Genomic DNA, 22152 nt, shown 5'->3' with positions numbered 1-22152 from the left:
TTCTGAAAGTATTTGTATGGAGTGTAGCCATGTATGGAAGTGAAACATGGACGATAAATAGTTTGGACAAGAAGAGAATAGAAGCTTTCGAAATGTGGTGCTACAGAAGAATGCTGAAGATTAGATGGGTAGACCACATAACTAACGAGGAGGTGTTGAATAGGATTGGGGAGAAGAGACGTTTGTGGCACAACTTGACTAGAAGAAGGGGTCGGTTGGTAGGACATTTCCTGAGGCATCAAGGGATCACAAATTTAGCATTGGAGGGCAGCGTGGAGGGTAAAAATCGTAGAGGGAGACCAAGAGATGAATACACTAAACAGATTCAGAAGGATGTAGGTCGCAGTAGGTACTGGGAGATGAAGGAGCTTGCACAGGATAGATTATATATATATATATATATATATATCCAATGTTACAAATTTGCTCTTTCTGATGGACACACGTCGAGATCGTCCGCTCTCAAAATTCTGCCATCTCTCTCCCCACATCCACCACCGCTGGCGGCTCAGTTCCAGAGGTGCACAGGGCTACGCGCTGTTCACATCCCAACTGCCCAACACTTCAATAGCAAATATTCCAACAATGCAAACCAGCCACAGACTGCACACAGCTCAGTCAGTGATTTTCATACAGAGCGCTACGTGGCGTTGCCAACATAAAAACCTAAACAGACTACCTACAAGGTCATCGGGAAATCGAAGGCGTTGGGATGAAAGAGGTCCATGGGTACAATCGAAGCCAAGGGGCGACGTAGGAGGAAAGCCAGTATCGGCCACAGTTCAGTCTGTGTTCGTCCGTGTCCACGGTAGCGCAACAGGGACACATGGAGTCGCAAGTTAGGTGAATGGCACGGAGCCTTCTTCGGATCGGAAATTTCTCGTTGTGACCACCTACCACGTCGACCGCATTAAAGTGGACAGGAAGGGAGCGTGGATGGGTCGCCAAACCCGCGTCCATTCGACCGTGGGGTGGCGTCGTACGATGTCATTAGCCGGATTCCAGCGATGGAGGACACTCTAACAAATCTTTGCTGTCGGATTCCGTGAATCCGATTTGACCCCCAACATGTCTGCTGAGCAACCGAACGCCTGCCCGGTGCACTACATCTGCTGAGTTAGTACTAAGTTTTGACAATAATAATTTTATTGTGCTATGGATCGTAGCTCGCGATTGATACTCGACAATCTAGTTATAATGTACGGACCCATTTTCCGAAGTTCTACAATTTCTTAGTTTTGAGCAACTTCAATGATGTTTCAGAGAGCAGGAAAAAGAATGTCCGTCGTTGCACATGTCGCCGCTCTAACCAAGTGGAGCATAAACGCATCCACATTCGCAAAGCTTCCACTAACAGCGCTCACAAAATTCCTTTCTGTTGTTATTTAAAATTGTAACTGCGTTTTCCATCACTAAATAGCTAAGCTGTTTGCAGAAAAGGTACGTAAAAACTTCGTAACTTCAGCTGTCGCTCTTACAAAACACGTGTATCTTCGTCTTACTCCTAGTCTGTGACGTCACCAGGGCACAGACTAGGAGTAAAACGAGCGTCTTCGATCACATGACCAGATCTTGATATTTATTGATTTTTAAGCTTTATTTTCATAAAAATAACAGATATTTTGTGAGAATATTGACCATAAATGGTATTTAAATGTTACACTGAAGCGCCAAAGAAACTGGTATAAACATGAGTACTCAAATACAGAGATACGTAAACAGACAGAGCCTGCATCTCGTGGTCGTGTGGTAGCGTTCTCGCTTCCCACGCCCGGGTTCCCGGGTTCGATTCCCGGCGGGGTCAGGGATTTTCTCTGCCTCGTGATGGCTGGGTGTTGTGTGCTGTCCTTAGGTTAGTTAGGTTTAAGTAGTTCTAAGTTCTAGGGGACTTATGACCACAGCAGTTGAGTCCCATAGGGCTCAGAGCCATTTGAACCATTTTTTAAACAGACAGAACACAGCGCTGCGGTCGGCTACGCCTATATAAGACAAGTGTCTGGCTCATTTGCTAGATCGGTTACTGCTGTTACAATGGCAGGTTTGCAAGATTCAAGCGAGCTTGAACGTGGTATTATAGTCGGCGCACGAGCGATGCGGCACTGCACCTTCGAGGTAGCGATGAGGTCGGGATTTTCCCGTACGACCATACCACGAGCGTACCGTGAATTCAGGAATCCGGTAAAACATCAAATCTCCGACATCGATGCAGCCGGAAAAAGATCCTGCAAAAACGGGACTAATAACGATTGAAGAGAATCGTTCAACGTGACAGAAGTGCAACGCTTCCTCAAACTGCTGCAGATTTCAATGCTGGGCCTGAACAAGTGTTAGCTCGCAGACCATTCAACGAAACACCATCTATATGGGCTTTCGGAGCCGACGGCCCACTCGTGTACCCTAGATGACTGCGCGTCACAAAGCTTTACGCCTCGCCTGGGCCCGTCAACACCGACACTGGACTGTTGATGACTGGAAACATGTTGCCTAGTCGGACGAGTCTCGTTTCACATTTTATCTGGCGGGTGGACTTGTACGGGTATGGAGACAACCTCATGAATCCATGGACCCTGCATGTCAGCAGGTGACTGTTCAAGCTGGTGGAGCCGCTTTAATGATGTGGAACGTGTGTAGTTGGAGTGATATGGGACTCCTGATACGTCTAGATACGACTCTGACAGGTGACACGTACGTAAGCATCCTGTCTGGTCACCTGCATCTATTCATGTCCATTGTGTATTCCGACGGACTTCGGCATTCCAGCAGGAGTAAGCAACACCCAACACATCCAGAATTGCTACAGAGTGGTTCCAGAAACACTCTTCTGAGGTTAAACACTTTCGCTGGCCACTCCCCAAATACGAACATTATTGAACGTATCTGGGATGCCTTGCAACGTGCTGTTCAGAAGAGATCTCCACCCCCTCGTACTCTTACGGATTTATGGACAACCCTGCAGGGTTCATGGTGTCAATTCCCTCCAGCATTACTTCGGACATTAGTCGAGTCCATGTGACGTCATGTTGCGGCACTTCTGCGTGCTCGCGGGGGCCTTACACGATATTAGGCAGGTGTAACAGTTCCTTTGGCTTTTCAGTGTTTAATCAATCAGAATACCAACAGTACGAACCACATTTATAACATAATAAAACAGAGTTTTGCCGCTGGCAGTGCCTCAACTAGTTTCCGAGGGAACACTGGAAAGATAACTGCATGCAATGGCGATCTGGAGCCGAGTACCTTTGTAAAAGCACATCGCTCACAGAGGCACAGAAGCTTCTCGTCTTCAGAGGTCTAAACAGCACAGAAACAGAACGGTAGCTGACTTCGAGGCGTCTAGTGTGGTCCGATGAGTCGTGATTTCGCATCTCACCAGATGACTAAACGTGTCGAGTGCACTGGCAGTGGATGAGGCTTTTAATCCACAGTTCAAATGGTTCAAATGGCTCTGAGCACTATGGGACTTAACACCTGAGGTCATCAGTCCCCTAGAACGTAGAGCTACTTAAACCTAACTAACCTAAGGACATCACATACATCCATGCCCGAGGCAGGATTCGAACCTGCGACCGTAGCAGTCGCGTGGTTCCGGACTGAAGCGCCTAGAACCGCTTGGCCACCGCGGCCGGCTTAATCCACAGTTTGTGGAAGTCATAGCTCAATTGATTCCTTGATATTTTGGAGGTGTTTTGTGCCATGACTTGAGTCCACTCATTGAGTTTACCGTATAACCGAACCAGGATGTTTATTTCAGCTTTCTCGGTGATCGACTTTTGCTCTTTCTTCTTCTTTGTTCTACAACTTCAATGCGAGTATGCTGTGGACACTCCAGTCTTCCAAGACGACAACAGCCGTCTCCCACAGGACTGCACGCGTACGTTCCTGCTTTCTCGAAGAATCGGCCACCACATCGCACCTCGCCTTGCCCGGTAGATAACCCGATCGTTATCTCGTGTAAAATGTCTTGGACTATTTGTAACATTGGGTGAAATGTAGCAATCAGCATTCCCGGAATTTGGTAGCTCAGTCATCAAAGAGTGGCTTCAGTTGGATATGGCATGCCTGAAGAAACTTAACAGTTTGGAGATCGGCCAGTTACAAGAATATTGGGCCTAGGATATCGGCCATTTATGCCGCTCTTTAAAGCGTTACTACCACTGATGTTCCCTCAAGAGTAATATATACTAAGAAGGGGTTGAATTTCAAGATTTATTCTTCATATTCAGTTCTTTGACAGATACCAAATTTCAAAATAATGATGACAGAAAGTATAACTATTCTCCAAGAAAACAGTGCGAGGTGAGTTATTGAGCAATTTCTTCCTCTTCAGCTTTCACAATTTCTTACTCACTCAACAAACGTGACATATTTGTAGCAGAATTACAGCGACCTGCGAAACCTATCGAGTACACGCAGAAAATTACGTCAGTGCGATCATACTGGCTCAGCCATTCACGTCAGCATCTGTTACAGCCGCTAATGTTTCTTTCGAAATAATTCTAGAGGTTGACAACAGAAGGCGGCACACGTCAAGGGGCAGGTCGCGAGACTCCCGTATATTTTTCTCATATAAAATGAGTCCAGTTTTCAAGAGACAGTTGGCTCGTGCGCCGAGTAAATCGCGACCCGACCTATACTCGGGCGCGGTCTCTTTAACACAAAGTTAGGCGACCGCTCGCGAGAAACGGGAAATACGGGTTCGAGTCCTGGTCCGACACAAATTTTCATTGTTGTCATACTATTCTACAGCTGATGCTTATTATTATTCGCAACTGGGAATACATTTAATGTAATTCTTTAACAAGCGTCCTCGCATGTCAGCTTAATCAAAAATCGAAGTTATTCCCATACTCAGGAAAAGAACAGATGGGACGGATGCGGGAATTACCGCTTTGACGTGCTGGGCAAGGTACCAGTGGAAATATTTCCTTAAGTCGCTTCAGGCAAATGCCGGGATGGTTTCTTTGAAAAAGGGACGGCCAGTTTTCTTCCCCGTCCTTGTGTAATCCGAGCTTGTGCTCTCTGATGCCCGTATTGTGGACGGGACATTAAAACCCTAATCTTTCTTCCTTCCCATTTGGAACTGGTTTGCCGTTGGTTTCACCTGACTTGTTATGAAATGTCAGGTACGTGTATTTGAGTCGTCTGGATGACTGTGATGGGCGCTTGTGTAGTCTCGCAATGTGTTTGTGTTGTTATGGGCGAAGGGAAGAGAGAAGGTGAAACCGGCTGCCTCTGCAAAGCCAACTCCCATCGAATAGCACCAAGGGGACCGCCGTGATTAAAGTCCCCATTCCACACGACACTGGCACGAAACCTAGTCACCAGGAACTTAATGCCGCCCGTTACCTTCCCCTCGTCGGCCAAATAATAGCGTGGAGAATTTCTTCTATCAACGGTATTCGAAGTCACTACCTTCGAATCGAGCGCCACCATGGGACGTGCATTAGCGGCCTAGGTCACAGAAGCTAATCTCAGCTTAATACTACAATAAAATATAATTAAAATTTCAAAACCTGCAGGCAAAAAAATTAGTTACAGGTCTAGGTGATTCCGAAACTAACTGCTATCTGTTTTTTACTTCTTATTTCGAGTCACTTTATGTACTCCACACATTTGACACACATTCGTCCGTTTGATATCAGATTCAATGATGACATCCCCTGCTTATGCATTACTTTCTTTGTGCATCCTCATTTTCCTGTTAAAAAACTGAGTCAGCATCCCTCCATAATGAAGTAAATTTTGAGATCAGACAGATGAAGTGAGGTTACCATTTTTCATCACAGTTCTTGGGCGTGCTGTGTTCCAATAATATACGTTATAAAGTGATAGTGTACGGTAAAATGACACATATACTTTATAATCCATTTAGATTAAATTATTCCTATATTCAAATTACCTGCAGTAGAAACTGCTTTTTCGTTTGAAAATCGGATTATTGTTGCTGATCCAGGTCGAAAATGTAGCGGAGAAACATACTTACATTCTTCCAAACTTTTACTGTGTAGTATACATTACTTAAGTGGTTTGCCTTATTAGCGTTTTTAAAGACTTCGTTTATAGTTACCTCTTTAATTTTTGCAGGCATTTCATTGTATAATCTGATTCATAAAGCAGAAAATATTGGTTTTTTTTTACTTTTTCTCGGCATGTGTTTTTTATGTTTCTTCTTGATCTACGATCATATATAGAAATGTTAGTGTTATAATTACCATTGTTTCTTTGGTAAACGAACTTATTTCGGGCCATTATTATCTCCAACTGTTTAAAATAGATTTTTGTAATAAGCCCGACTTCTGTTTTTAGGTATTATTCTTGTAGTTCTTTCCTGTAGTTTAAATATTTTGTCTACATTTGGTGTATCTGATCCACAAAATGTGATCTCACAGCTATGAAGTGACTGTACATAGTAACAGTACGTAACAATCATGCATTTGCTGATACACACTAATGAATCGTCTGTAAGGGAGTAACACGCCGATAACCTACTCATTACTAGCATCTTTATCTGCTCATTCCACTTCAACTGACAGTCAGTACTCATCCATAAAAAGTTTTTATTTCTTACTGCATCTATGCAGTTGTCATCTACGTTTTAAACTAATGTGCCAGTATTATATTCTAACACAAGGGACATCTCATTGCAAGAGGTTGCACTAGAAACTTTCCAAAGTCTTTATTAATAATTAGTATGAACTCAAGAACGCTTATAATTTGACACATGTTAGCAAGCAAATATCAAAAGATACAATTCAAATCTACGAAAATGCATTATTTTTGCCACGAATACCTGTTCTATTAAAGAAATTGTGAATCAGTGGCAAATGAGACAGGGAGCGTTATGTTGTCTATCAGTAGGTCCAGCAAAATTCGCCAATTACCAGCTGATTTCTGGCTCCGTGCAACAATGAGAAAAGAATTAAATATAATAGGCTATAATATGAGCTTCATGTGACAAAAGTCACAAACAGCACTTTACAATTCCTACAGTCCGCATTATAATTGAATTTTACATTTGAAAATGCTGTGAAAATGATTTAAATTCGTTAGAAGTCAGTTCGTATCGGCTTTTCCGCATACGTTTACATCAGTCCTTGTTGACCGTTCGTATTTTATCGATAAGAGCTTCAAAATAAGATGTCAACGTAACGCGTAGATGTTACGAAGAATTATTTTGAAGCCTCACTTATCAATCGACAGACGACGTTTCTCCGACAATCTATGCATATATCCCTTTAACACCTTACAAGTAAAGAAAAAGTTGCTCTGTTGATGAATGAAAAATGACCAGTATTCAATTAACATCTTTCTTGAACCAAGATCATTACTTTTCATAATTGTTTTATAGTTTCAAAAGTTGATAATGGTGCATTTGAGTACGACTTTCAACTAATAATTAACGGAAGCAATTGTGTTCATTATGACTCATCCTGTCATAAGAAAGTGTTGCGTCGGTGAAGCAGATTAACAGATGGTCCAGATACATTTCAGGGATGACGTATTATTATTGTTGTTGTTGTTGTTGCGGTTTTCAGTATGAAGACTGTTTTGAAGAAAGATGTCCAGAATAGTCTATGTTGTGCAACTATTCTTACAGGATTTTGAAATGACAGCATTAACTTTATGTGTGCTGCAGTCTTTCTCTGAAACTACTTAAATTGTTCCAGAATGGTAAGGTTTCCCCAAAAGTGAAAACCTGTTCCAAGATACATCATCGACATGTACCCAGTTAGAAGTATTCTATTCAGATTTTAAAGTGATGCAGTGGAAAAAAATTTATCAATTTGCAACTAACATAAATTAGAATTTTCAAGACAAGGGAAATTATTAATACGTTAAATAAATGTATTCATTTGCAAAGATCCCGTGCTTCACGGTAGAAGACGTTCTTCTGTTTCAAGGCACAAGATGGTTCACAACTGAACACGTATGCCTTACTTATTCACGCCTTAACTAATCATTTTGAGGTTGAAGCTCTTCTGTCCGTGTTTGCTTCCTTTTCTGTATTAATATCTACACACATAAAAAAAAAGTTTTGCATCACCTCGGTTCCGAGAGTTCCGGAACCTGTACAGAAAATTGGAACAGAGATCATCATAAATTTCCGCTCTTTTTATTGCTCATGAAAACCACACATTGCATGTTGTACCACCATACAGCGAGACCTTCAGAGGTGGTGGTCCAGATTGCTGAACACACCGGTACCTCGAATACGCAGTACTACGTCCTCTTACACTGATACATGCCTGGATTCGTCGTGGCATACTATCCTGTATTCGTCGTGGCATACTATCCACAAGTTCATCGAGGCACTGTTGGTCCAGATTGTCCCACTCCTCAAGGGCGATTCGGCGTAGATCCCTCAGATTGGTTGGTGGGTCATGTCGCCCATAAACAGCCCTTTCGAGTCTGTCCCAGGCATGTTCGATAGGGTTCATATCTGGAGAACGCGCTGACCACTCTAGTCGAGTGATGTTATCCTGAAGGAAGTCATTCACGAGATGTGCACAATGGGGGCACGAATTGTCCGTCCATGAAGACGAATGCCTCGTCAATATGCTGCTGATATGGTTGCATTATCGGTCGGAGGATGGCATTCACGTATCGTACAGCCGTTTACGGCGCCTTCCATGTGGTCATGGAAGGCACAGTACGGCTGTACGATACGTGAATGCCATCCTCCGGCGTACGTCACCCCACATAACGCCACACTTGAATAGCAGGGAACATCCACCTTGCTGCACTTCGCTGGACAGTGTGTCTAACGCGTACAGCCTGACCGATTTGCCTCCAAACACGTCTCCGACGATTGTCTGGTTGAAGCTATATGCGACACTCATCGGTGAAGAGAACGTGATGCCAATCCTGAGCGGTGCATTCGGCATGTTGTTGGGTTTATCTGTACCGCGCTGCATGGTATCGTGGTTGCAAAGATGGACCTCGCCATGAACGTCGGGAGTGAAGTTGCGCATCATGCAGCCTATTGCGCACAGTTTGAGTCGTAACACGACGACCTGTGGCAGCACGAAAAGCCTTATTCAACATGGTGGTGTTGCTCTCAGGGTTCCTCCGAGCCATAATCCGGAGCTAGCGGTCATCCACTGCAGTAGTAGCCCTTGGGCGGCCGGAGCGGGGCGTGTCATCGACAGTTTCAGTCTCTCTGTATCTCCTCCATGTCCGAGAAACATTGCTTTGGTTCACTCCGAGACGCCTGGACACTTCCCTTGTTGAGAGCCCTTCCTACCACAAAGTAGTAATGCGGACACGAACGAACAGCGATATTGACCGTCTAGGCATGCTTGAACTATAGACAACACGAGCCGTGTACCTCCTTCCTGGTGGAATGTCTGGAACTGATCGGCTGTGGGACCCCCTCCGTCTAATAGGCGCTGCTCATGCATGGTGGTTTACATCTTTTGGCAGGTTTAGTGACATCTCTGAACAGTCAAATGGACTTTGTCTGTGATACAATATCCACAGTCAACGTGTATGTTCAAGAGTTCTGGGAACCGATAGAATGCAAAACTTTTTTTGATGTGTGTATAAGGTTGCTGATGACAAACTGTGAAAGGAAATAAGCGCAGTGAAAAATAAGGAAACCCAGTAAAACCACAGCTTGTGGTAACAAGATATACGCCCAAAACTTAGCTGCTTCTCTCGCGTACATTGTATGGCCTGCAGAATTTTTTTGTTTTTATTTGACCCAATGTGTATATTGTTCACAAATTACAACACCTTCTAAGCTTTCCACTGTAATTAAGCCCGTATAAGCATGTTCTTATCCGAATGTACTTCTGACCAAAAAGCAATTCTGGTAGCTGGAGTCTAAAGGTTTTGTTCATCACGCGTTTTCCGTTCTTCTGGAGATATTATCATAGCAAGTTTCTTCCACTAACAAATATGTCTTTATATCTAACCGAGGAATGATATATCAGTTCTCATGACTCAAGCTTTAAAATTTTTTCTCTTATAAATTTTCGTCCCCTATTGCACCTCCTTAGGGGTTCAATTTACAAAAACAATGAAACACGAAGTTTTTTATTTATAACCGAGAAGTCTAATACCGACGTTCATAGATGTAGCTTTAAACATGCTTTAGTAGTTCTTTAATAATCATATATTTTCAAAAAAGATTTAAACCCCATTAACCACGTATTTCTTTAATTCTGACCAAGAAACCAAATACCAGTTTTCGTAGATCTAGCTTCAAAATTGCCTTAATTGCGACATTTTTCAAAAATTCTTTCATCCTCTTAGGGCTGGAATTTCGCAAACTCTCTTCTTAAACGATGCCTACAGTATAGGATCCACACGTTCTTCAAATTTCAAGTTTCTGTGCCTAACAGTTTGGGCTGGGCGAAGATGAGTCTGTCGACATTCCCTTTATACACAGCCCGTTAAAAGTGCTGAAACTTTAGCGAAACATTTCTTGGCAATAGAACAAAAGACTTCATTGTGCTTTGCTAATGGTGGACCACCTCCAAAAACAAATCTATTACGTAATTAATTTGAAAAGTATACATAATTTTAATTACCACAAAACTGTGCAACTAAAGAATTAACAGTGTCCACTAAATAGCTTTAGTACATTATATAGTACTTAAATATGTAGAACTCATAATATTTACAAACGTTGCACGAGACACAACCTTAGGTCTCACAACAACAAGAACAGTAGAGAATGCCGAAAATTGCTTATGGTGGTCTCAAGTGTGCATTCCTTCACGTGTTTCTGAAATCGATCAATCGATTGAAACACCAGAGAATATCGTGTGTTAATAGATATACTGTCCTTCAGGTACAACACCCTCCCTGCTCCAGGCAAAAAGTGAAATCTAAATTTAGTTGTCAGGTAGTCTTTTTCGAAAGGTGGTTATGTGGAGTTGGGGAGAGGTGATGGGGTAATAACGCAGAAAGAATGCTTGAATTTCTCTGTTCGAACTGCAGTTAGTCTAACCTTGTCTTTCTGGTCCCTGCTTCAAGTGAGACCTAGGGGGGCCTCTTGTACTATTTTCCTACATTTCTCACTTAATACTGGCTGTTGAAACATTGTGGTGGAGCACTTGCCCGCGAAAGGCAAAGGTCCCGAGTTCGAGTCTCAGTCTGGCACATAGTTTTAATCTGACAGGAAGTTTCATTGTAAGCTGGCTTTCACGGGATAGTTTACGTCTACCTTCATCGGTCATTTCACGTTTTTTCAGCATCGACGTGATGCTCTCTCATTGGTCAAACATACCTCTTAACACTCGTGATGCCCTTCTTTGTATCCGTTAAATATCCGCTGTAAGTCCTATTTGGTAACAGTGTCTCACATTTTTTTATTTAGTTATTTTGGGATTTGGCAGCAAAGACCATACAGCCAAAAGTAGTTACTAAAATGACATATTAATGTAGTTGTAATGTTCACAGTGGAACAAAAAAATCTATGTGCAAAGATAAATTTTTAATCCAAAATAAAAACACTAAAAGATGAAGACAGTGGTTACAACAGCACCAAGTTAACATTAGTCTAATTTTCAGAATGGAACAAAAATAAGAGCGTGAAGTGCAAAGATAAGTTCGTTACATAAATCAAAAGACACAAAATTACGGCCCAGGTTTCGAGATGGGCCAGTTCCACAGTAGAATAACATCCACAGCAACCTATAATTGAAAACTGGAAACGGCGTCGCTCACAAAGGTACGAGGGTGGTTTGAAAAGTTCTCGGAATCACCCCGAGAGGTCAGCGCTGGCGCAACGAATTGTTCGCGTTCATTGGACTGTCCCGGCGGAGGTTCGAGTCCTCCCTTGGACATGGGTGTGTGTGTTTATCCTTAGGATAATTTAGGTTAAGTAGTGTGTAAGCTTAGGGACTGATGACCTTAGCAGTTAAGTCCCATAGGATTTCACACACATTTGAACATTTGAACATTGGACTGTTGCCTGTAAAGACGTGCCACGTCAGTGCTCTTGGAAGAGAGCTGTGGCGGTGACGTGGCTCTGTTGTTGTTCCCGCGTCGTGATTTGCCAAGATGGAAAAAAAATCGAGATTCGAGCAGTGATTAAGTACTTCGTAAAGAAAGGTATGAAAGCAAAGGACATTCACGTCGATTTACAGAGTACACTGGGGGACTTTGCTCCTTCTTATGTAACTGTTGCCAAGTGGACAAATGAATTTAAACTTGATCGGGAGGGCTTAGATGATGATCCGCGCAGTGGTCGGCCAAGATATGTTAAAATCCATAAATCAATGCAAAAGAGCACAAAATGGTCATGGAAGATAGCCGATTGAAAGTGCCTGAAATTGCTCACACTTGCCAGGTGTTATCTGTAAGGGTATATCACATTTTAACTAAAGAACTAGAAATGAAAAAATTATATGCAAGATGAGTGCTGCGACTCTTGACGCTGGATCAAAACCGCATGAGAATGGACTTTCGGAACAACGTTTGGACCGTTTTAAGAGAAACGAACAAGATTTTTTGCGGCGGTTTGTGACCAAAGATGAAACTTGGGTGCACTACTATACCCTAGAGACAAAACAACGGTGAAAGCAGTGAAAACTTGGTGATTCTCCGCCACAAAAGAAAGTAAAGACAATTCCTTCGGCGGGAAAGGTCGTGACACAAGTGTTCTTGGAGGCAATGGGGATTCTGTTTGTAGATTATCCGGCAAACAATTACTGGAGAATGCTACGTTAACCTGCTGGACAAATTGCAAGAAAAGATACGCGAAAAAGGCCTGGTGTAGCAAGGAAGAACATCATCTTCCATCAACACAATGCACGCCCGCACACATGTGCTGTCGCCATGGGAAAATTAAACGAACTAAGGTATTAATTGCTGCCACACCTACCTTACTCACCTGATATGGCTCTGTCAGAATTCCATCTCTTCCCGAAACTGTAAATTTTTCTTCATGGAAGAAGATTCACTTCAAACGAAGAATTGATAGCCGGAGTTGACAACTACACAACAGCCCATTAAAATTACTACAACACGAAGATGACGTGATACAGACGCGAAATTTAACCGACAGGAAGATGATGCTGTGATATACAAATGATTAGCTTTTCAGAGCATTCACACAGGGTTGGCGCCGGTGGCGACACCTACAACGTGCAGACATGGGGAAAGTTTCCAACCGATTTCTTATATACAAATAGCAGTTGACCGGCGTTGCCTGGTGAAACGTTGTTGTGATGCCTCGTGTAAGGAGGAGAAATGCCTACCATCACGTTTCCGACTTTGATAAAGGTCTGATTGTAGCCTATCGCGATTGCGATTTATCGTATGGCGACATTGCTGCTCGCGTTGGTCGAGATCCAATGACTGTTAGCAAAACATCGAATCGGTGGGTTCAGGAAGGTAATACGGAACGCCGTGCTGGATCTCAACGGCCTCGTATCACTAGCAGTCGAGATGACAGGCATATTATCCGCATGGCTGTAACGGATCGTGCAGCCACGTCTCGATCCATGAGTCAACAGATGGGGACGTTTGCAAGGCAACAACCATCTGCACGAACAGTTCGACGACGTTTGCAGCAGCATGGACTATCAGCTCGGAGACCGTGGCTGCGGTTACCCTTGACGCTGCATCACAGACAGGAGCGCCTGCGATGATGTACTCAACGACGAACCTGGGTGCACGAATGGGAAAACGTCATTTTTTCCGATGAATCCATGTTCTATTTACAGCATCATAATGGTCGTATCCGTGTTCGGCGACATCGAGGTGAACGCACATTGGAAGCGTGCATTCGTCATCGCCATACCGGCGTATCACCTGGCGTGATGGTATGGGGTGCCATTGGTTACACGTCTCGGTCTCCTCTTGTTCGCATTGACGGCACTTTGAACAGTGGACGTTACATTTCAGATGTGTTGCGACCCGTGGCTCTATCCTTCATTCAATCCCTGCGAAACCCTACATTTTAACAGGATAATGCACGACCGCATGTTGTAGGTACTGAAGGGGCCTTTCTGGGTACAGAAAAAGTTCAACTGCTGCCCTGGCCAGCACATTCTCCAGATCTCTCACCAAATGAAAACGCATGGCCAATGGTGGCCGAGTAACTGGTTCGTCACAATACGCGTCACTATTCTCTGACTCTGAGCACTATGGGACTTAACAGCTGTGGTCATCAGTCCCCTAGAACTTAGAACTACTTAAACCTACTAACCTAAGGACAGCACACACATCCATGCCCGAGGCAGGATTCGAACCTGCGACCGTAGCAGTCGCGCGGTTCCGGGCTGCGCGCCTAGAACCGCGAGACCGCCGCGGCCGGCGCGCGTCACTACTCTTGATGAACTGTGGTATCGTGTTGAAGCTGCATGGGCAACTGTACCTGTACACGCCATCCAAGCTCTGTTTGACTCTATGCCCAGGCGTATCAAGGCCGTTATTACGGCCAGAGTTGGTTGTTCTGGGTACTGATTTCTCAGAATGTATACACCCAAATTGCGTGAAAATGTAATCACATGTCAGTTCTAGAATAATATATTTGTCCAATGAATACCCGGTTATCATCTGCATTTCTTCTTGGTGTAGCAATTTTAATGGCCAGTAGTGTATTTTCCAGGCCGGTCGGAACTCATTTTCGGGATGGAATCAAGGCACTGGATCATCGCTGTACCAAGTGCATTAATCTACAAGGAGAATACATTGAAAAATAAAAGTCTGAGATGTAAGCACTTTTTTCCATTCCGTTCCGAGAACTTTTCAAGCCATCCTGGTATGTTCTTAAGACAAAGAAAGAACACAAACAGGTGACCCAGTTTTCGAAGCGAACTGGTTCCGTGGGAGGACGAGATCCGCACAACTTTTATACTAAAGCTAAAATTCGGTGTCTGTTAAATAGTTCGCGATCAAATAATACCTATACATGGTGGTCCATTGATAGTGACCGGGCCAAATATCTCACGAAATAAGCACCAAACGAAAAAACTACAAAGAACGAAACTTGTCTAGCTTGAAGGGGGAAACCAGATGGCGCTATGGTTAGCCCGCTAGATGGCACTGCCATAGGTCAAACGGGTATCAACTGCGTTTTTTTAAATGGGAACCCCCATTTTTATTACATATTCGTGTAGTACGTAAAGAAATATGAATGTTTTAGTTGGACCACTTTTATCGCTTTGTGTTAGATGGCGCGTAATATTCACAAAAGTATAAGTACGTGGTATCACGTAACATTCCGCCAGTACGGACGGTATTTGCTTCGTGATACATTACCCGTGTTAAAATGCACCGTTTACCAATTGCGAAAAAGGTCGATATCGTGTAGATGTATGGCTATTGTGACCAAAATGCCCAACGGGCGTGTGCTATGTATGCTGCTCGGTATCCTGGACGACGTCACCCAAGTGTCCGGACCGTTCGCCGGATAGTTACGTTATTTAAGGAAACAGGAAGTGTTTAGCCACATGTGAAACGTCAACCACGACCTGCAACAAATGATGATGCCCAAGTAGGTGTTTTAGCTGCTGTCGCGGCTAATCCGCACATCAGTAGCAGGCAAATTGCACGAGAATCGGGAATCTCAAAAACGCCGGTGTTGAGAATGCTACATCAACATCGATTGCATCCGTACCATATTTCTATGCACCAGGAATTGCATGGCACAAGAGAAATTACGGGACGATCGCAGATTTTTTGCATGCGTTCTATTTTGCGACGAAGCGTCATTCACCAACAGCGGTAACGTAAATCGGCATAATATGCACTATTGGCCAACGGAAAATCCACGATGGCTGCGACAAGTGGAACATATGCGACCTTGGCGGGTTAATGTTTGGTGGAGCATTATGGGAGGAAGGATAATTGGCCCCCATTTTATCGATGGCAAACTAAATGGTGCTATGTATGCTGATTTCCTACGTAATGTTCTGCCGATGTTACTACATGATGTTTCACTGCATGACAGAATGGCGATGTACTACAAACATGATGGATATGCGGCACACAACTCGCGTGCGGTTGAAGCGGTATTGAATAGCATATTTCGTGACAGGTGGATTGGTAGTCAAAGCACCATACAATGGCCCGCACGTTCACCGGATCTGACGTCCCCGGATTTCTTTCTGTGGGGAAAGTTGAAGGATTTTGCTATCGTGATCCACTGACAACGTCTGACAACATGCATCAGCGCATTGTCAACGCATGTGCGAACATTACGGAAGGCGAACTACACACTGTCCAGAGGAATGCCGTTACGCGTATTGGCAAATGCATTGAGGTTGACGGACATCATTTTGAGCATTTATTGCATTAATGTGATATTTACAGGCAATCACGCTGTAACAGCATGCGTTCTCAGAAATGACAAGTTCACAAAGGTACATGTATCACATTGGGACAACTGAAATAAAATGTTCAAACGTACCTACGTTCTGTATTTTAATTTAAAAAAACCTACCTGTTACCAACTGTCCGTCTAAAATTGTGAGCCATATGTTTGTGGCTATTACAGCGCCATCTATTACAAAGCGATAAAAGTGGTCCAACTAAAACATTCATATTTCTTTACGTACTACACGAATATGTAATAATAATGGGGGTTCCTATTTTTAAAAGAAACGCAGTTGATATCCGTTTGACCTATGGAAGCGCCATCTAGCGGGCCAACCATAGTGCCATCTGGTGTCCCCCTTCAAGGTAGACAAGTTTCGTTCTTTGTAGTTTTTTCGTTTGACGCTTATTTCGTGAGATATTTGGCCCGGTCACGATCAATGGACCACCTTGTATATGTCGAGCCAGTGAAGTGAAGCACTTACAGTTGTAGGGAGACGGTCGCCTTTCACAAACAGTTGCTTGTACAACACCCGCCGGTACGACGGAGGACTTGGTAGACGACGGTACAACGGTTCCGATTCGCCGCCGTTATTGTGTCCCGATCACAGTGACGAGAAGCGGCGACATCAGCCGGTAGAGCTGGGAGGGTAACACCCGTGTCCCAGCCCCATGCGGATGGAGAGGTCACATGACGTCTCCTAAGCTTCGCCGAGGTGAACCATGGCCGTGAAGCGATGTTCGGTTGTACGGCCGCCACGTGATTGCTGGAATACGTGCCATTCAGAATTCCAGTCGTCTTAAGGAGTTGTCTTGATCGTCGAGTGGAAACCCGTACAAGGGACCGATGTTGGGCGGGACTGTGTTCTTCACACTTGAGCAATATTCCAGAACCGGGTCCGCAGTCGTGGTCTAGTGGCTAACATTGCTACCTCTAGATCACGGGATCCAGGGTTCGACTCCCGGCCGGGTTGGGGATTATCTATACCTGGGGACTGTGTGTTTGTGTTGTCCTCATCATTTCATCATCATCCTCATCGCTCGTGACAGTGGCTAGATAGGACTGTGAAAAATAACTGGACTGTGAAAAAATTGGGACTTTGTACTGGCGCTGATGACCGCGCATTTGGGCGCCTCACAAACCAACCATCATCTTCACCCTCATGCAGAATGGGTCGCACGCCTCCTCTGTAGACTGGTTGCATCTTCACACGCTTCTACCAGTGAACTGAAAAGTGCCATCTTTACCTACCACCGGGATCATCACTCCACCTCATGTGTCCGCAGATTGGTACAGCCAGGTATTTGCATGAGTTGACTGATTCCAATTCTGGCTCACTGATATTGCAGTTACAGGATACTTCGTTTCTGCGTTTTGTAATGGGCAGTTTTACATTCTGGAACATTTAAAGGAAGTCGGCATTACTTTGAAATCTTATCAAGATCTCACTGGATATACGTGCAGCATTTTATCGGATAGCTGCATCAGATAACTGCATCATCTGCGAGAAGTCTAAGCTTATTGTTAATACCACCTGCAGGGTCACTAAGATAAAACATGAACATCAAAGGTTCAAAAAACCGTTCAATAACGTAGGTCTCCTCATTGAACAATAGTGACGTGCATATTGTTAATTACTTTAGATGTAGGAATACAAAATAATGGGTCAAGGAATAGAGCGGAATGGAAGACGTAATTACGACCGTCACGAAAATGAAATGGAAGCATCGGGACATGTAGGAACGCAGATGAATGAAGGTGGTTGTCTGCTGGATTGCAAGGGATAGCTAGAAAGACCGCGAATACCTGCAGGAAACTAGAGACCAAGCATAAAACTTTTCTTTACACGTGTAATACACTGACGGAAAAGAAACAGCAACACCAACAAATAATTAAGGTAGAGTAATGAAATTTCGGGAATACATTTGTCTGGGTAACATATTTAAGTGATTAACATTGCAAGGCCTTAGCTTAATATAAGCGTGAGATTAGCCATTGCAAATGTGAAATGCTGGTACAATCATAAACGGTATAACAGCCAGAATGTTGAACGTAAGCATGGAGACGTGCATGCATTGTGTTGTACAGGTGCCGTGCGTCAGTATGTGGGATGGAGTTCCATGCCTGTTGCACTTGGTCGGTCAGTGATGGGACAGTTAATGGTGTTTGTTGATGACATTCGAGTCGTTGTCCAATGATGTCCCGTATGTGCTCAGTTGGAGCAGACCAAGGCAATATGTCGACACTCTAGAGCACGTTGGGTTACAACAGCGGTATGTTGGCGATCATTATTGTAGTGGACTGACAAGACAGCCAGTCCACAGTGACGGGTAACCGAAAGGCACGCGTTTACACACGCCAGCTGGCGTTATGTCTGAAACAGGATACGTAATGAATGCTATAAGAAAAGTACGTAGCTGCTGGAATACTTAACTTTAATCCATCATTTGTATACAGCATTCTTGATGATACAAGTGAGACTCTCTCTAGAATTGGTTAATGGCGCCTTGCTAGGTCGTAGTCATGGACTTAGCTGAAGGCTATTCTAACTATCTCTCGGCAAATGAGAGAAAGGCTTCGTCAGTGTAGTCGCTAGCAAAGTCGTCCGTACAACTGGGGCGAGTGCTAGTACGTCTCTCAAGACCTGCCGTGTGGTGGCGCTCGGTCTGCGATCACTGACAGTGGCGACACGCGGGTCCGACATGTACTAATGGACCGCGGCCGATTTAAAGCTACCACCTAGCAAGTGTGGTGTCTGGCGGTGACACCACAGTTATCCTGTTGGAAAATACCCCCAGTAGCGGCAGCACAACAGGTGAATGCATCACGGTGTGTGGGATAACCACGAGAGTGTTCCTGCTGTCATACGAGATCGCACTCCAGACCGTAACTCCAGGTTAGGTGAATCTAGCACGCAGACAGGTTGGTTGCAGGTCCTCAACTGACCTCCTTATAACCAATACACGTTAATCAGTGGCACCGACGCAGAATCAGCTTTCATCAGAAAACACAAGAGGCCTCCACCCTGCTCTCCAACGAGCTCTCGCTTGACACCACTGATGTCGCAAATGACGGTGATTTCGGGTCAGTGGAATGTATGCTACAGGGCATCTGGCTCGGAGCTGTCCTTGAAGTAACCGATTTGTAATTGTTCGTTATATCAATATGGCGCCAACTGCCGCTTAAGTGGCTGCTGCAGGTGATGTACGATACTCCAGAGCCATACGCCGAACGTGATGGTCTTCCCTCTCGGGTTCGAATCCTGCCTCGGGCATGGATGTGTGTGATGTCCTTAGGTTAGTTAGGTTTAAGTAGTTCTAAGTTCTAGGCGACTGATGTCCTCAGAAGTTAAGTCGCATAGTGCTCAGAGCCATTTGAACCATTTTGAACCTTCTCTCTCGGTTGTGCCACGTGACCGTCCAGAGCCCGGTCTTCTTGCGACCATACATTGTCGTGACCACCGCTGACAGCAAGTACAGTGGCTACATACCTGAAGAGTCTTTCTGCAGTATCGCAGAAGGAACGTCCAGTTTCTCTTAGCCCTGTTACATGACCCCATTTACTGAGGTGTTGATAATGGCGCCTTTGTTCGCCTTACAAGCATTCTTGACTTACCTCAGTCAACACGTCCAATCTCAAAAGTAAGTAGTGTTGACGACCGTTACGGCGTGCATTTAAAGTAAACCTGGTTTGCATACTCTTAGTCGCGCTACTAGCGCCACTCTTACGTGACTGAAACGAAATCTGAATAAACATCATCTTGTAGATGTAGAAATACGCCTATAAACTTTCGTTTACGTAGCACAACTCCTCCTTGGTGCTGCAATCTTTTTGCCGTCAGTGTATTTTAATCTCCTGTGATTGAAGAAGATTTACTTTACTTGACATACTGAGCATTGAAATGATAATTAAATCAAGACCCTAAGCTGCCGACAGGCGTTGATATACATCAATAGGGACAGTTGAAAATGTGTGCCTCGACCGGGACTGGAACCCGAGATCGCCTGCTTACAGGGTGTTACAAAAAGGTACGGCCACACTTTCAGGAAACATTCCTCACACACAAATAAAGAAAAGATGTTATGTGGACATGTGTCCGGAAACGCTTAATTTTCATGTTAGAGCTCATTTTAGTTTCGTCAGTGTGTACTGTACTTCCTCGACTCACCGCCAGTTGGCCCAATTGAAGGAAGGTAATGTTGACTTCGGTGCTTGTGTTGACATGCGACTCATTGCTCTACAGTACTAGCATCAAGCACATCAGTACGTAGCATCAACAGGTTAGTGTTCATCACGAACGTGGTTTTGCAGTCAGTGCAATGTTTACAAATGCGGAGTTGGAACATGCCCATTTGATGTATGGATTAGCTCGGGGCAATAGCCGTGGCGCGGTACGTTTGTATCGAGACAGATTTCCAGAACGAAAGTGTCCCGACAGGAAGACGTTCGAAGCAATTGATCGGCATCTTAGGGAGCACGGAACATTCCAGCCTATGACTCGCGACTGGGGAAAACCTAGAACGACGAGGACACCTGCAATGGACGAGGCAATTCTTCGTGCAGTTGACGATAACCCGAATGTCAGCGTCAGAGAAGTTGCTGCTGTACAAGGTAACGTTGATCACGTCACTGTATGGAGAGTGCTACGGGAGAACCAGTTGGTTCAAATGGTTCAAATGGCTCTGAGCACTACGCGACTTAACTTCTGAGGTCATCAGTCGCCTAGAATTTAGAACTAATTAAACCTAACTAACCTAAGGACATCACACACATCCATGCCCGAGGCAGGATTCGAACCTGCGACCGTAGCAGTCCCGCGGTTCCGGACTGCGCGCCTAGAACCACTAGACCACCGCGACCGGCGGAGAACCAGTTGTTTCCGTACTATGTACAACGTGTGCAGGCACTATCAGCAGCTGATTGGCCTTCACGGGTACACTTCTGCGAATGGTTCATCCAACAATGTGTCAATCCTCCTTTCAGTGCAAATGTCCTCTTTACGGATGAGACTTCATTCCAACGTGATCAAATTGTAAATTTTCACAATCAACATGTGTGGGCTGACGAGAATCCGCACGCAATTGTGCAATCACGTCATCAACACAGATTTTTTGTGAACGTTTGGGCAGGCATTTTTGGTGATGTCTTGATTGGTCCCCATGTTCTTCCACCTACGCTCAATGGAGCACGAGCATGTGCCTTTACAAGTACGATACAACATGTGGTTCATGCACGATGGAGCTCCTGCACATTTCAGTCGAAGTGTTCGTACGCTTCTCAACAACAGATTCGGTGACCGATGGATTGGTAGAGGCAGAGCAATTCCATGGCCTCCACGCTCTCCTGACCTCAACCCTCTTGACTTTCATTTATGGGGCCATTTGAAAGCTCTTGTCTACGCAACCCCGGTACCAAATGTAGAGACTCTTCGTGCTCGTATTGTGGACGGCTGTGATACAATACGCCATTCTCCAGGGCTGCATCAGCGCATCAGGGATTCCATGCGACGGAGGGTGGATGCATATATCCTCGCTAACGGAGGTCATTTTGAACATTTCCTGTATCAAATTGTTTGAAGTCAAGCTGGTACGTTCTCTTGCTGTGTGTTTCCATTCCATGAGTAATGTGATTTGAAGAGAAGTAATAAAATGAGCTCTAACATGGAAAGTAAGTAACATAACATGTTTTCTTTCTTTGTGTGTGAGGAATGTTTCCTGAAAGTTTGGCCGTACCTTTTTGTAACACCCTGTATACCAGATGCTCTAGCCATCTGAGCCATCGAGGGCACACAGGATAGTGCAACTGCAGGGACGTATCCCTTACATGCTCCACGTGAGACCCACATTCCCAACTTAATGTCCACATATTACACTCTT

Source organism: Schistocerca cancellata, chromosome 3 (assembly GCF_023864275.1).
Source record: "Schistocerca cancellata isolate TAMUIC-IGC-003103 chromosome 3, iqSchCanc2.1, whole genome shotgun sequence".
In the NCBI taxonomy this organism is placed as follows: Eukaryota; Metazoa; Arthropoda; class Insecta; order Orthoptera; family Acrididae; genus Schistocerca; species Schistocerca cancellata.
The sequence above is the reverse complement of the archived record's forward strand: the minus strand, read 5'-3'. Positions refer to the sequence as shown.